The sequence below is a fragment of the Strigops habroptila genome, chromosome 9, assembly GCF_004027225.2.
Source record: "Strigops habroptila isolate Jane chromosome 9, bStrHab1.2.pri, whole genome shotgun sequence".
NCBI classification, from domain to species: Eukaryota; Metazoa; Chordata; class Aves; order Psittaciformes; family Psittacidae; genus Strigops; species Strigops habroptila.
This window is the reverse complement of record NC_044285.2, coordinates 22,337,985-22,350,965: the sequence shown is the minus strand read 5'-3', so window position 1 is coordinate 22,350,965 and position 12,981 is coordinate 22,337,985.

Below are 12,981 nucleotides of genomic sequence, written 5' to 3'. Positions count from 1 at the left end.
CTGCAATGACAACATATTTGTTGTCACTTGGGTCAGAAGTTTGGTTTAAATAGGTCTTCCAAGTAGTTTTTTCACTTTTCAGCTATTGTGTAAAGCAACAGCCACTGTGAAGGTTTGAATGGCTGTGCTTTGTAGTGATGTGAAGGCAAATGATGAAATCTTTGTATTGGAAATATGTTTAATACACTAATTTTAAGAGGTTCTGGAGCAGGATCTCCTGCAGTGCCGCACTGTTAGTTTACACGTGCGGGTCATACATAGAAATAAGTAACTTCTGTGATCAGACATTTTTAGCTCTGTTCTTGTTAACAGGACCAGGGTGGGGTTTGTTTTACCTCGAGGATGTTCTTTTCTCCTCTGCTCAGGCAGCAGCATTGCAGCAATCTGCAATACATGTTTTTTTCACTGCAAAAGCATTGAGTTTCTGTCTTCTCTGTGGTTTAATGACAAATGATGGAGTGTCCCCGTTGAAAGAAAGGCTTCATGTTTCAATTGTTGGTGCTGACACTTTTGCCAACAAATATATCTACGCAAAGGTAGATTGAGATGAGATCTCAGGAAGAAATTCTTCCCTGAGAGGGTGGTGGAACACCAACATAGGGTGCCCAAAGAAGCTGTGGCTGCCCCATCCCTGGCAGTTTTCAAGGCCAGGTTGGACACAGGGCCTTGGAGAAACCTGCTCTAGCAAAAAGTGTCCCTGCCCATGGCAGGGGGTTGGAACTGGATGAGCTTTAATGTCCCTTCCACCCCAAACCAGTCTGGGATTCCATGATTCTCTGATGTGCAAATGTCAGTCACTCTCCACTTCTCAGAGGTGGATGTGATGCACTGTTCATTGCCCAGGTTGAGCTGTGACCCCTCTCAGGCTCCACCTCAGGATGAAAGGCACTGAAGAAGAGCAGCACATGAGGGACCTCCCTGGGCTGTCTGGGCAGAGGCTGCTCCCCCCACGGCGACTCCCGGAGCACCCCTGGGGGCCAAGTGGCCATGGGCACGATGCTGCTGCCATCACAAAGCCGTGGCGGTCGCTGTGGAGACGCCCATTGTGACGGGGGCTCCCCCGGTGAGCGTGGGCTATTTAAGGAGCGAGAGCCCTGCAGGAACCAGTGCAGAGGAGACCCCTCCCTGGGGAGGCTGCATCTCCCCTGGCTGCCCTGTGCATCCAGGTACGTGTTCTTTGACTTTTCAATCCTGCTTTAGTGTTCGCTTGAAACACGTTGTGGGTGCGTGCTCTAAAGGGAGGAGAAGCTGTCAGGAGATGTGCTGGTGCCATCCCAGCTGGAGGAGCAGGGGAGAGGTGAGGAGGAGGCCCTGGGCTTGTTCATGTGCTTGGAGCTCAGCTCTGGCTGCAGAGGTGCTGGGGGCGAAGCAGGAGCCTTGTGTGTGCAGGAGCTGCTGGTGTGAGAGGTGCTGAGAAGGTGTGAGGGCAGGAGCAGCCCCTGGGCAGTGCAGCTGCTGGTGCTGTCACTGGGAGCTCAGCACAAGGGACCTGCCTGGCTCTGGCAACGTGCGCGGAAGCCCACCGGGCATTGCGGAAGGCAGGAGGGGTCCCGGTGGGCTCTGGTAAAGCCCAGGCCAGCGCCGGGCATTGCGGAAGGCTCCAGTGCTCTGCTGGGCTCTGGCAATGCATTCTGGAAGGTGACAAAGGCCCTGGCAGGCGCAGGCACAGCCCAGAAGCCCACCGGGCATTGCGGAAGGTGGGAAGGAGCTGGTGGGCTCTGGCCACCCCTGCGCAATCCTGACTGCGGCAATGCCCGCGGGAGCCCCTGTGCTCCCACAGCAACAGTACCAGGACAGAAAGCTGTTGCTGGGCCTCCCCTGCCCTTGGCAGGCACTGCCCCATTCCCAGCAACACTTGGGACCTGCGCTTCCTGCGCCAAATAACGCTGCTTCCATCTCCGTGAACATACAAAGAGTTGAGCTCCAAGAGTGCAAATGTCCAGCCTCTGCTGCCACAGCAAAGGGGCCAGGACAGGGTCAGTGTTTAAAGCCAGCCGGGAACTCAGCACCAGCAGCTGCTTGCTCAGGACCCGGGTGGGATGGGGAGGAGAATGGGAACAATGTAAAACCCATGGGTGGAGATGAGAACAGGTCAGGAACTGAAATCAAGTACAATGTAATATTAGTATTATTGTTAATAATAATAATGGAAACAACAAGGGAAGAGAGATGGAACCAAAAGGGGAAAGAAAAAAACAATAGCCAGCAGTGATGCTCAATACAATTGCTCAGCACCCACTGAGGGACACCCAGCCCGACCCAAGCAGCGACCCGTCCCTTCTGGGTGACTCCCCCCAGTTTCTATGGCCTGAGGTGTCATGGGCCCACCGGGCTGAAAAGCATCTATATTAGAGTGTATGAATTATAATAGTAATATAGATATATAAATATTTCTATTGTAATAAGGTATAAAAATCTCAATCACATTTGATTATAAGTTATTATAAAGAGAAGTGAGGGTTAGAGTTAGGGTAAGCAACAGGGATTTCAGTCAGGGATAGGGTTTAGGGTTAGGGATTAGGGTTTGACTTAGGCCATAGCATCACAGCACGGGGGGGACAAGGACATGAGGAGTTTGGGGGACCCCAGTGGTGTTTTGGGGGCTCTGGGGATGTTTTACCGTGTCCATCGGGTGTTGTGGGGGTGGTTGGGGTTTTTTTCAGGTGTTTCAGGGATGTTTCTGGGTGTTACGGGGGTGTTTTAGAATGGGCCACTAGAGTAGGTTGCTCCAAGCTCCTGTGTCCAACCTGGACTTGAACACTGCCAGGGATTTGGTAGCCACAGCTTCTCTGGGCAACCTGTGCCAGTGTCCCACCACCCTCACAGTGAAAAAATTCTTTTAATGTCTGATCTAAATCCCCCCTCTTTCAGCTTAAAGCCATTCCCCCTTGTCCTGTCACTGCACACCCTTGCCAAAAGCCCCTCTCCAGATTTCTTGTAGGCCCTGTTTAGGTAGGGGCTTAGTAAGGTCTCCCTGGAGCCTTCTCTTCTCCAGCCTGAACACCCTCACCTCTCTCAGCCTGTCTTCACTAGAGAAGTGCTCCAGCCCTCGGAGAATCTTTGTGGCCCTTCATGAGCCCATCATTGTAGGATCATAATAGAACAGAGAGGTTGGAAGGGACCCCAGGAGGTCTCAAGTCCAACCTGTCAGAAACAGGATCAGACCAAGTGGTTCAAGGCTTGATTCAGTCTGACTTGGAAAACCCCAAGGCCAGAGACTGCACAGCCTCTCTGGGGGACCTGACGCAGCACTTGCCTGAGCGTACGGGAACAAGGTTTCCTTATGTCCTGGCTGAACCTCTCCTCTGTCACTATCCCCCATTGCCTTTTGTCCTCCCACTAGGCACCATGGTGAGGAGCCTGGCTCTGTATTCTCCATGTCGTCCTTGCCAGTACAGGCAGCCAGTCCCCGACAGCCTTCCCTTCCCAAGATCTCAGGTCCCCATCAGCCTTCCCTTCTCCGGGCTGGACAAACTCAGCTCTCCCAGCCTCTCCCCACAGGCAACGTGCTCCAGTCCCTGCCAGCCCTGAGGGCCCATTGCTAAACCCATTCCTGCTTGCCAATATTGTTCCTGAATTGGTGATCTGAAACCTGGATGGAGTATTCCAGAACATCCCTTCCCTTGTTCTCCTGGCCATGCTCCCGGTCGTACAGCCCAGGATGCTGCTGTCCTCCCTTGCTGCCAGGGCACATGCTGCCTCCTGTCCAGCTCCTGCCCAGCTCCTGCCCACCCAGACCTTTGCCAGCCAGGCAGCCCCAGACTGTGCCATTGCAGGTGAATCCCTTACAGGGACCTGTGTCCCCTGCTCTCCTGCCCAGGATACCCTGAGAGTTCTGTAGTCCCCCCATGCCATCCCATCTCCCCACACCAGCACAACAGCCCAGGCTCTTGGGCTCCTCCAGAGCTCTTCCTGCTCCAGGCACAGAGCAGCCATCCCAGAGCTGGAGCAGCCATCCCAGAGCTGGAGCAGCCAGAAAACTGATTTCATTCCCCTTCATTCCCACTATGTGAGGACATATCACAGAAAAGAAGTTGCTGCAGGATCGTTTATTTCCTTTAAATATAATGAGACACCCCAACTCACATGAAGTCTGTGGGTCAGACAAGATAGGTAGATACTGAACACCATCACAAGTGCAAAACAAATATAAAGCAGGAGAGACTTAGCCTGTCATGACCTACACTGGGAGCCCTTTGCAGAGGTAAGCAGGCAGCGTATGGCTGCTGAAACACATCCAGTCACCAGCTTCCTCAGATCATCCTTGAGCTCCTGGGTCCTCAGGCTGTAGATGAGGGAGTTCACTGCTGAAGGCACCATCGAATACAGCACTGCCACCACCAGATCCAGGGATGGGGAGGACCTGGAAGGGGGCTTCAGATAGGCAAATGTGCCAGTGCTGACAAGCAGGGAGATGCTGGCCAGATGAGGGAGGCATGTGGAAAAGGCTTTGAGGCGTCCCTGCTCAGAGGGGATCCTCAGCATAGCCCTGAAGATCTGCACATAGGACTCCACAGTGAAAACAAAATGAACAAAAGCAATCAGAGCACTAACCACAAGAAGTGCAACTTCCCTGAGGGAGGCATCTGAGCAGGAGAGCTTGAGGATGTGGGGGATTTCACAGAAGAACTGCTCCACAGCATTGCCTCTGCAGAGGGGTAGTAAAAATGTACTGGCTGTGTGCAGCACAGCATTGAGAAACCCACTGCCTCAGGCAGCTGCTGCCACGTGGACACAAGCTCTGCTGCCCAGGAGGGTCCCGTAGTGCAGGCGCTTGCAGATGGCCACGTAGTGGTCGTAGGACATCACAGTGAGCAGGGAAAACTCTGCTGAAAACAAGAAGAAGAAAAAGAAGACCTATGCAGCACAACCTGAGTAGGAGATGTCCCTGGTGTCCCAGAGGGAATTGGCCATGGATTTGGGGCCAGTAGTGGAGATGCAGCCCAGGTCCAGGAGGGAGAGGTTGAGGAGGAAGAAGTTCGGTTGATACGCTGAAGGGAAGGGATGCCATCCAGAGGGACCTTGACACGCTTGTGAGGTGGGCCGATGCCAACCTTATGAAGTTTAACCAAGGCAAGTGCAAGGTCCTACATCTGGGTCGGGGCAACCCCAGGCACTGCTACAGACTGGGCAGAGAAGAGATTCAGAGCAGCCCTGCAGAAAAGGACTTGGGGGTGTTGGTTGACGAGAAGCTTAACATGAGCCGGCAGTGTGCGCTTGCAGCCCAGAAAGCCAACCGTATCCTGGGCTGCATCAAAAGAAGCGTGACCAGCAGGTCGAAGGAGGTGATCCTGCCCCTCTACTCTGCTCTTGTGAGACCTCACTTGGAGTACTGCGTACAGTTCTGGTGTCCTCAACATAAAAAGGACATGGAGCTGTTGGAGCAAGTCCAGAGGAGGGCCACGAGGATGATAAGAGGGCTGGAGCACCTCCCATATGAAGACAGGCTGAGAAAGTTGGGGCTGTTCAGCCTGGAGAAGAGAAGGCTGCGTGGTGACCTCATAGCAGCCTTCCAGTATCTGAAGGGGGTCTACAAGGATGCTGGGGAGGGACTCTTCCTTAGGGACTGTAGTGGTAGGACAAGGGGTAATGGGTTCAAACTTAAACAGAGGAAGTTTAGATTAGATATAAGGAAGAAGTTCTTTACAGTGAGGGTGGTGAAGCACTGGAATGGGTTGCCCAGGGAGGTTGTGGATGCTCCATCCCTGGCGGTGTTCAAGGCCAGGTTGGACAGAGCCTTGAACCACGTGGTTTAGGGCAAGGTGTCCCTGCCCATGGCAGGGGGGTTGGAACTAGATGATCTTAAGGTCCTTTCCAACCCTTACGATTCTATGATTCTATGATTCTATTAAGTACATGGGGGTGTGGAGGTGCTGGTCGCAGGCTGTGCTGGTGATGATGAGGCTGTTGCCCAGGAACGCAGCCAGGGAGATGCCCAGGAAGAGCCAGAAGTGCCAGAGCTGCAGATCCCACGTGTCTGCAAATGGCAGGAGGAGGAAGTGGGTGATGGAGCTGCTGTTGGACATCTGCTGCCTCTGGCCATGGGGCACTGTCATAGGAGAAAAAGGCAGTGACAGGTTAGCAGAGAGTTATCAGGACAAAAATCCAGTTTCCCACAGATCTCCAACCTGCTGCACACGGACCATCTTTTATTTTCAATGAGACGTTCCTTCAGCTCCGTGGCTGGAGCCCTGTTTGGTGCTGGCCACGTGTGCAGTGAAGAGCAGAGCATCTGCCCATGGGCTCTTGATCCACCACTCGTACTCTGCAGAGGTGGGAGGGGCAGGGACCAGTCCTGGTGCTCAACTTTGTCCTATGGAGCCCCTGCTGATGCAGAAGGGTGTCAGCATCTGCACTCCCAGTGCTAAGGAATGGGAATGGCAAAGGCACTTGGACAGTTCCAAGGGTTTGACAGTTCCCAGCATCTCCCATGGGCCTGGCTGAGAGAGGCCCGGGCAGAGCAGCTGGCTCTCAGGACAGCGTTCCCCTGCTGCAGCCGTGCAGCCACCTCCCAGCACCAGCACTGCCGGTGCAGCTGCTCCCAGCCCAACGGCTCTGCAGAGGGCACTGGGCACGTGGCTGCAAAGCAGCACCACGGCTCTGTGGGAGCTCTGCCTGCAGGGCAGGGAGGTCATGCCTTGGACCCCCGGTCGTGAGGGCAGAGCTGTGCTGACTGGGAGAGGAGCCAAGGGGGCTTACTCAGAGGAAAGGCTCTGCATACAAGGGCTCAGGTGGGTAGTTCTGAATTCTCCCTGCCACAGCAGTTCTGGGTTTTGTTTTCTCCTGTTCCCAGATAATATCCCTGCTACCTGGAGATTTCATAGAATCACAGAATCATAGAATAGTTAGGGTTGGAAAGGACCTTAAGATCATCCAGGTCCAACCCCCCTGCCATGGGCAGGGACATGTTGCACTAAACCATGTTGCCCAAGGCTCTGTCCAACCTGTCCTTGAACATTGCCAGGGATGGAGCATTCACAACTTCCTTGGGCAACCCATTCCAGTGCCTCACCACCCTCACTGTAAAGAAATACTTCCTTATATCTAATCTAAACTTCCCCTGTTTAAGTTTGAACCCGTTACCCCTTGTCCTACCACTACAGCCCCTAACGAAGACTCCCTCCCCAGCAACCTTACAGGCCACCTATATTTTCCTGCTGGGAGGTGTTTCCTTGTCCCATGTCTTTCCCTGTGAGCACTCACAGAGCTCGTGAACCTCTCTGCACTCACCTTGGTCCTCCACAAACCTGCCTGTTTTAAAGGAACTCCCTGGGCACGTGCTCCTGTTTGCAGGTGGATAAGGGCAGGATAGATCAAGCCTGATGGATGATTCTGGTGCTGCCCATAGGCAGAGGAGTGGCTGAAGGCACTTCAGGATGCTCATATCAGACCTGCTGGGTACTCAAAGTTCCACCTCAGGAGTCTCAGAGACTTGTTCAAGCACAAGAGCTCCTTTTCATTTCAACCCCCAAATTCATAACAAATAGGAATCTGAGAACACAGGCTCAGAAAAGCTCCTTCTCTTTATAGCAACCCTTGCCTTGTGCTCTCCCTTGGAAACTCCCCTTGGAAATGTCACCCTGGGGTGACCTGGAGCTGTGAGCAGCCCTGACCCACACAGCACCCCCTCTACAGCAGCAGCGCCCTTCGGCTGCCCTGCTGGGGTCAATCTTCCCCCCCAGCTTCTCCCCCAGCAACATGGGGAGCTCCCGGGAAGGCTGAGGGCTGACCCTGGCAGGTGGCAAAGGCCCTGCCCCAGCACACAGCCCCTGGAGTGCAGGGACCCTGCTCGCAAGGACAGCACTGGGCACCCCTGAATGCACACCCACATTCACACCCTGCAGCCAGCCCTGGGACAAGAGACCTGTCTTGTCCTGTCCCTCGGGTGGTGCAGAGGGAAGCCCTGCTCTGGAGCACATCTTCCTCCTTATCTACATAGAAAAACTAAGAGACTCCTCCTGACAGATCCCATGGACTGTCCAAGGCAGCAGCTTTAGGAGATCCCTCCAGGAACTGCAGCTGCATTGCCCTGCACCCAGAGCATTATCATGCACAGGGCTGGGAAGGTTTCTCCTGCAGGGAGATCACAGCATCCTCCACTGCCAAGTGCCTTTAAGCTCTCTGAGGCTCGCAGGTCTCCCCTTGGTGCCTGCAGGCAGTGCCCCAGCCCTGCTCCTGGGCAGAGATGTCTCTCTGCAGCGCTGCCCACTTGCCAGCATCTATCTGCATCCCAGGAGCCCGACCCAGCTCAGCAGCAGAGGCCCAGCCCAAGGTGGCACTGCCTCTGCCCCTCTGGGCTCCCTCCAGGGCTCCCTGGGCCCTAGAGGAAACTGCTGTGAAACAGGCTGAAGTCATCTCTTATTTTTCCACTCTCAGCTGGGAGATACACTTATTAGTGCAGTGTAATTTCTCTGATGAGAGACAGAGTTTGGTCTGAAGATCAGCATTTCTAAGCAATATAGAATAATTTAGGTTGGAAATGACCCTTAAGATCAAGTCCAACCATTAACCAAACACTGTCAAGTCCACCACTGAGCCATGTCCACAAGTGCCATATCTACATTTCCTTTAAATAACTCCAGGCATGGTGACACAACCACTTCTGTGGGCAGCCTGTTTCTTGTCCCATCATTAGACAGGACAGCCAGACCAGGTCAGGCTGGGATCTCCTTTACCCCTGCTGAAAAAAGGGATTCAGGATGGTTTGTTGAGGCATCTCCTCCTGGGACTGCAGCCCTGGGGCTGGAAGGGGACTGAGCTCCCTCCCAGGCTCACCACAAACCCCCAGGAGGTGGGATTCCTCCTGCCTCTGGTCAGGTGTTCATTAAAAAGGCACCTACATGTGAGCTCCTTGTCTCAGCTCTCATGGTCATTAATAGTGATGGGAGTTAGGAATGAGGTGTCCAGATGCAAATTTCTGGTGACATTTGGCATTACAGTGCTGGTCAAAGTTACATGCAGGTAATAGAGACAGGTCAAAGATACATGTAGTCTGATATAGAGACAAGACAGTATCTTTGGGAATATTCTTGTAGCACTCAGAGGCATCAGCCATCAGTTGCTATCACTGAAGCAAGGTCTAGCCTTTCTGCCACCCATTAGCTGCAGGCATTGAGTGAACACAAAGTACATACATCACTGCAGGGTCTTTACTCACTCCCTTGATGATTCAAGCAAGGAAGAGCCCAAGCTTTTTATCTGCGTGCCTGGGTCCATCTGGCCTTCAGAGACAGCATCCTTCAAGCACAGCGATTGTTCATAGCAAAACTCAGTCAAGCTCAAACGGGAGTTCAAGGGTAACAGGATGAGAAGAAACAAGATAACAGAGGACCACTACTAAGTAAAGCAAGAGTACATGCAGGTAGATCTCAGCCTGTTTCCTCTTTGCCTCAGTTACAACCAGCAAGGTCTCCCAGGCCTTTGTGCTTTGAGGCAGGACTCTGGATGGGAAAGGGGAACAACCAGCACTGGATGGGGATCAAGCCAGGGGTTACTTTGCAAACTACACCCTTACCAGTCCATGGGACCAAAGGCGCTGCATCCAAGGTGCTGAGAGAATGTTTTTCACCAGGACGTGCTGGTTTGTTCTTGTCCCAGGAAGAAAGGCACTGGACTCTGTGAGGCATCATTTAAAATGCTGTTCCTTAGATCTAGCACTATAAGGGGAGAATTATACAGATAATCTCATATCCCTTTATATGGCTGGAACCCCAGGAGGTGGAGCATGGAGACAAGAAGGATGAGGAGTATAGAAAGGCAACATGTTGGGTTGGCTTTTGTAACTGAGGATCAGAGGAGTCAGTAAGAGGGATGTTGTGCTCAAAGTTACAAACTACTTGATCAGGGAGGGGAAACAGAAAAGGTCTTTTGTCAGCACCTGAGGAAGTCTCCAGGTTAATGAGCAGGTTCCTATGGAACTGGAATTGCCCCAGCATTCACTGGCCAGGCAAAGCAACAGGGTGCAACAGTCTGGAGGATCTTGGGACAACCTGGAGGATGCAAGCAAGGAACTGGGACATCTGAGGTGATTGAGGACTGTGAGCAGGGCTATGAAAGAAGCCAGACGGATTGTGGGGAATTCACAGGCATTGCCAAATGCCCAGAAAACCACAGCTTTGTGCACAAAGCAACACAATCTACCACCAAATTGCACCCACACACTCCACTGACCACAGGCAGAGCCCTGAGCGCTGCAGGAGCGGAAGGATCTCCTTTACCAGGTCCTGAAGGTCAGGGCTTCTTGACTCTGAAGATAAACAAACACAAGGGCCTCCGTGGACAGTGGGGAGTCCAGTGCCCTCAGAAACTTGGGGTTTTCTTGTGCCTTCTGTTTCTTGAGAGGCTTCTTCATTCTCTCGGTACCTGCAGTTCAGGAACTTGGCACCACAGGGCTCATTCACATGCAAAATACTCATCCAGCTCCAACCCCTGCCACAGGCAGGGACACCTTCCACTAGAGCAGGTTGCTCCAAACCCCTGTGTCCAACCTGGCCTTGAACATTGCCAGGGATGGGGCAGACACAAGTTCTCTGGGCACCCTGTGCCAGTGTCCCACCACCCTCACAGGGAAGAACTTCCCCACATCTCACCTCATATCCCCTCTCTGTCAAGTTAAAGCCCTTCCCCCTTGTCCTATCATTGTTGGGGCCAGGGACTGCCACCAGCTGGATGCTGGCACTGCTGGATGCTGGTTTCTCCTCTCACTGCCAGCAGGGGCCTGAGCCCTGCTGCCAAAGGGTTTGAGACAATGCATTGGCAATATACATTGTGCCATCCCACTTGGCTGCCTTTGACTCCAGTTCACATTGAAGTTCCAGCATGGGCGCTATGGCAGCAATCAGTGGCAGCGTGAGCTCATTCAGGCCACGATAGTCTACTGTTAGTCTCCACTCTGCATTAGACTTTCACACGAGCCATATGGGGCTATTAAAGTGTGAGCGGGTCCTGCTGAGCACTCCTGTGCTCTCCAATCAATAGATCTGCTCATTGGTGGGAATCAGGGAGTCTCAGTAAAACCAATTGTCCATGTCCTGAATTGGTCCTGGTGGGCTCTGGCAACGCCAGCGGAAACCCACCGGACATTCCACAACACTGAGCTGCCCCTGGAGCTTCTGCCAACACCCGCAGGAGCAGATCAACATTCCCAGCTGATGGTGGCACTATTGGCTCTTCGGGTACTGAGGCAGGAGAAGGGCCTTGGCTTATACTGCTTCTTGTGGTGTCCTGGTGGCTGTGGAGGTGACAGCCCAGGAGTAGGCACCTGCAGGAGGGTTCGAGCCCCCATCCCCGCTGGGCACAGGGCAGTGGCTGCAGATGCCAGGAGCCTGGAGCACGTGCTGAGCCCACAGCAAGGCAGAGGGCTGCCTGGGCACCTTTTCTTTTGGGTTGTCCTCTCCACCCAGGCTCCATGGCTGCCTGACTCAAATGCATGTGCCTGGGGTGACACCACAGCCCAATGGCCTCCAAAGTGTGAAGAGAGTGCGAGAACCACCTCTGCTTAACAGCTTCTTCCTGCAAAACAGCAGGGAAAGTCAGGAAGTAAAGGCTTCCTCCCATTTTCCTCCCTGCTCCCCTGACCCCACCAGAGAAGAGACTTTGCAAAGGCAGGCGGGAAGAAGAAACTATGGAGTCCCAGGGCAGTCCAAGGAAGGTAAGTGGAGGTGGGCTGGAGAGCTGGGCCAGTACAAACCTCATGGAGTTCAACAAGGCCAAGTGCAAGGTCCTGCACCTGGGTCAGGGAAATCCCAAGCACAACTCCAGGCCTGGTGGAGGCTGGATTGAGAGCAGCCCTGAGGAGAAGGACTTGGGGCGTTAATTGATGAGAAGCTCAACATCAGCCAGCAATGCGCTCTTGCAGCCCAGAAACTATCTGTATGCTGGGCATCCAAAGGAGCATGAGCGGCAGGTCAAGGGAGGGGATTCTCTCCCTCTGCTGTGATCTGGAGAGACCCCCCCTGCAATCCTGATCCAGCTCTGGGGCAACAGCACCAGAGGGACATGGAGCTCCCGGAGCAAGCCCAGAGGAGGCCACGGAGATGCTGGGAGGGCTGGAGCAGCTCTGCTCTGGAGACAGGCTGAGAGAGCTGGGCTGGGTCAGCCTAGAGAAGAGAAGGCTCCTTAAGGGGAGACCTTATAACAGTCTTCCAATACCTAAAGGGTGCCTACAAGAAAGCTGGAGAGGGACTGTTTAAAAGGGCCTGTAGTGACAGGACAAGGGGGAATGGCTTTATAGTGAAGGAGGGGAGAATTAGGTTAGTCATTAGGAAGAAATTCTTTCCTATGATAGTGGTGAGGCGCTGGCACAGGGTGCCCAGAGGAGCTGCGGCTGCCCCATCCCTGGCAGTGTACGAGGCCAGGTTGGACACAAGGGCTTGGAGCAACCTGCTCTAGTGGAAGGTGTCCCTGCCTATGGCAGGGGGTTAGAACTGGATAAGCTTTAAGGTCCCTTCCATCCCAAACCAGTCTGGGATTCCATGATTCCCTGAAGTGTGAATGTCAGCCACTCTCCACTTCTCGTAGGTGGATGTGACACCCTGTTCATTGCCCAGGTTGAGCTGTGACCCCTCGCATGCTCCACCTCCGGACAAAAGGCACTGAGGAAGAGCAGCATGTGAGGGACCTCCCTGAGCTGGCTGGCCAGAGGCTAGTCCCCCCACAGTGACTCCCAGAGCGCCCCTGGGTGCCCAGAAGCCATGGGCACGATGCTGCCACCATGACAAAGCAGTGGCAGTTGCTGTAGAGATGCCCATTGTGACGGGGGCCCCCACAGTGACCATGCGCTATTTAAGAAGCAAGAGTCCTGCAGTAACCAGTGCAGAGGAGACACCTCCCTCGGGAGGCTGCATCTCCCTTGGCTGCCCTGCGCATCCAGGTACGTGTTCTTTGACTTTTCAATCCTAGTTTAGCGTTTGCTTGAAACTCATTCTGGGTCCGTGCTCTAAAGGGAGGAGAAGCTGTCAGTAGATGTGCTGGTGCCATCCC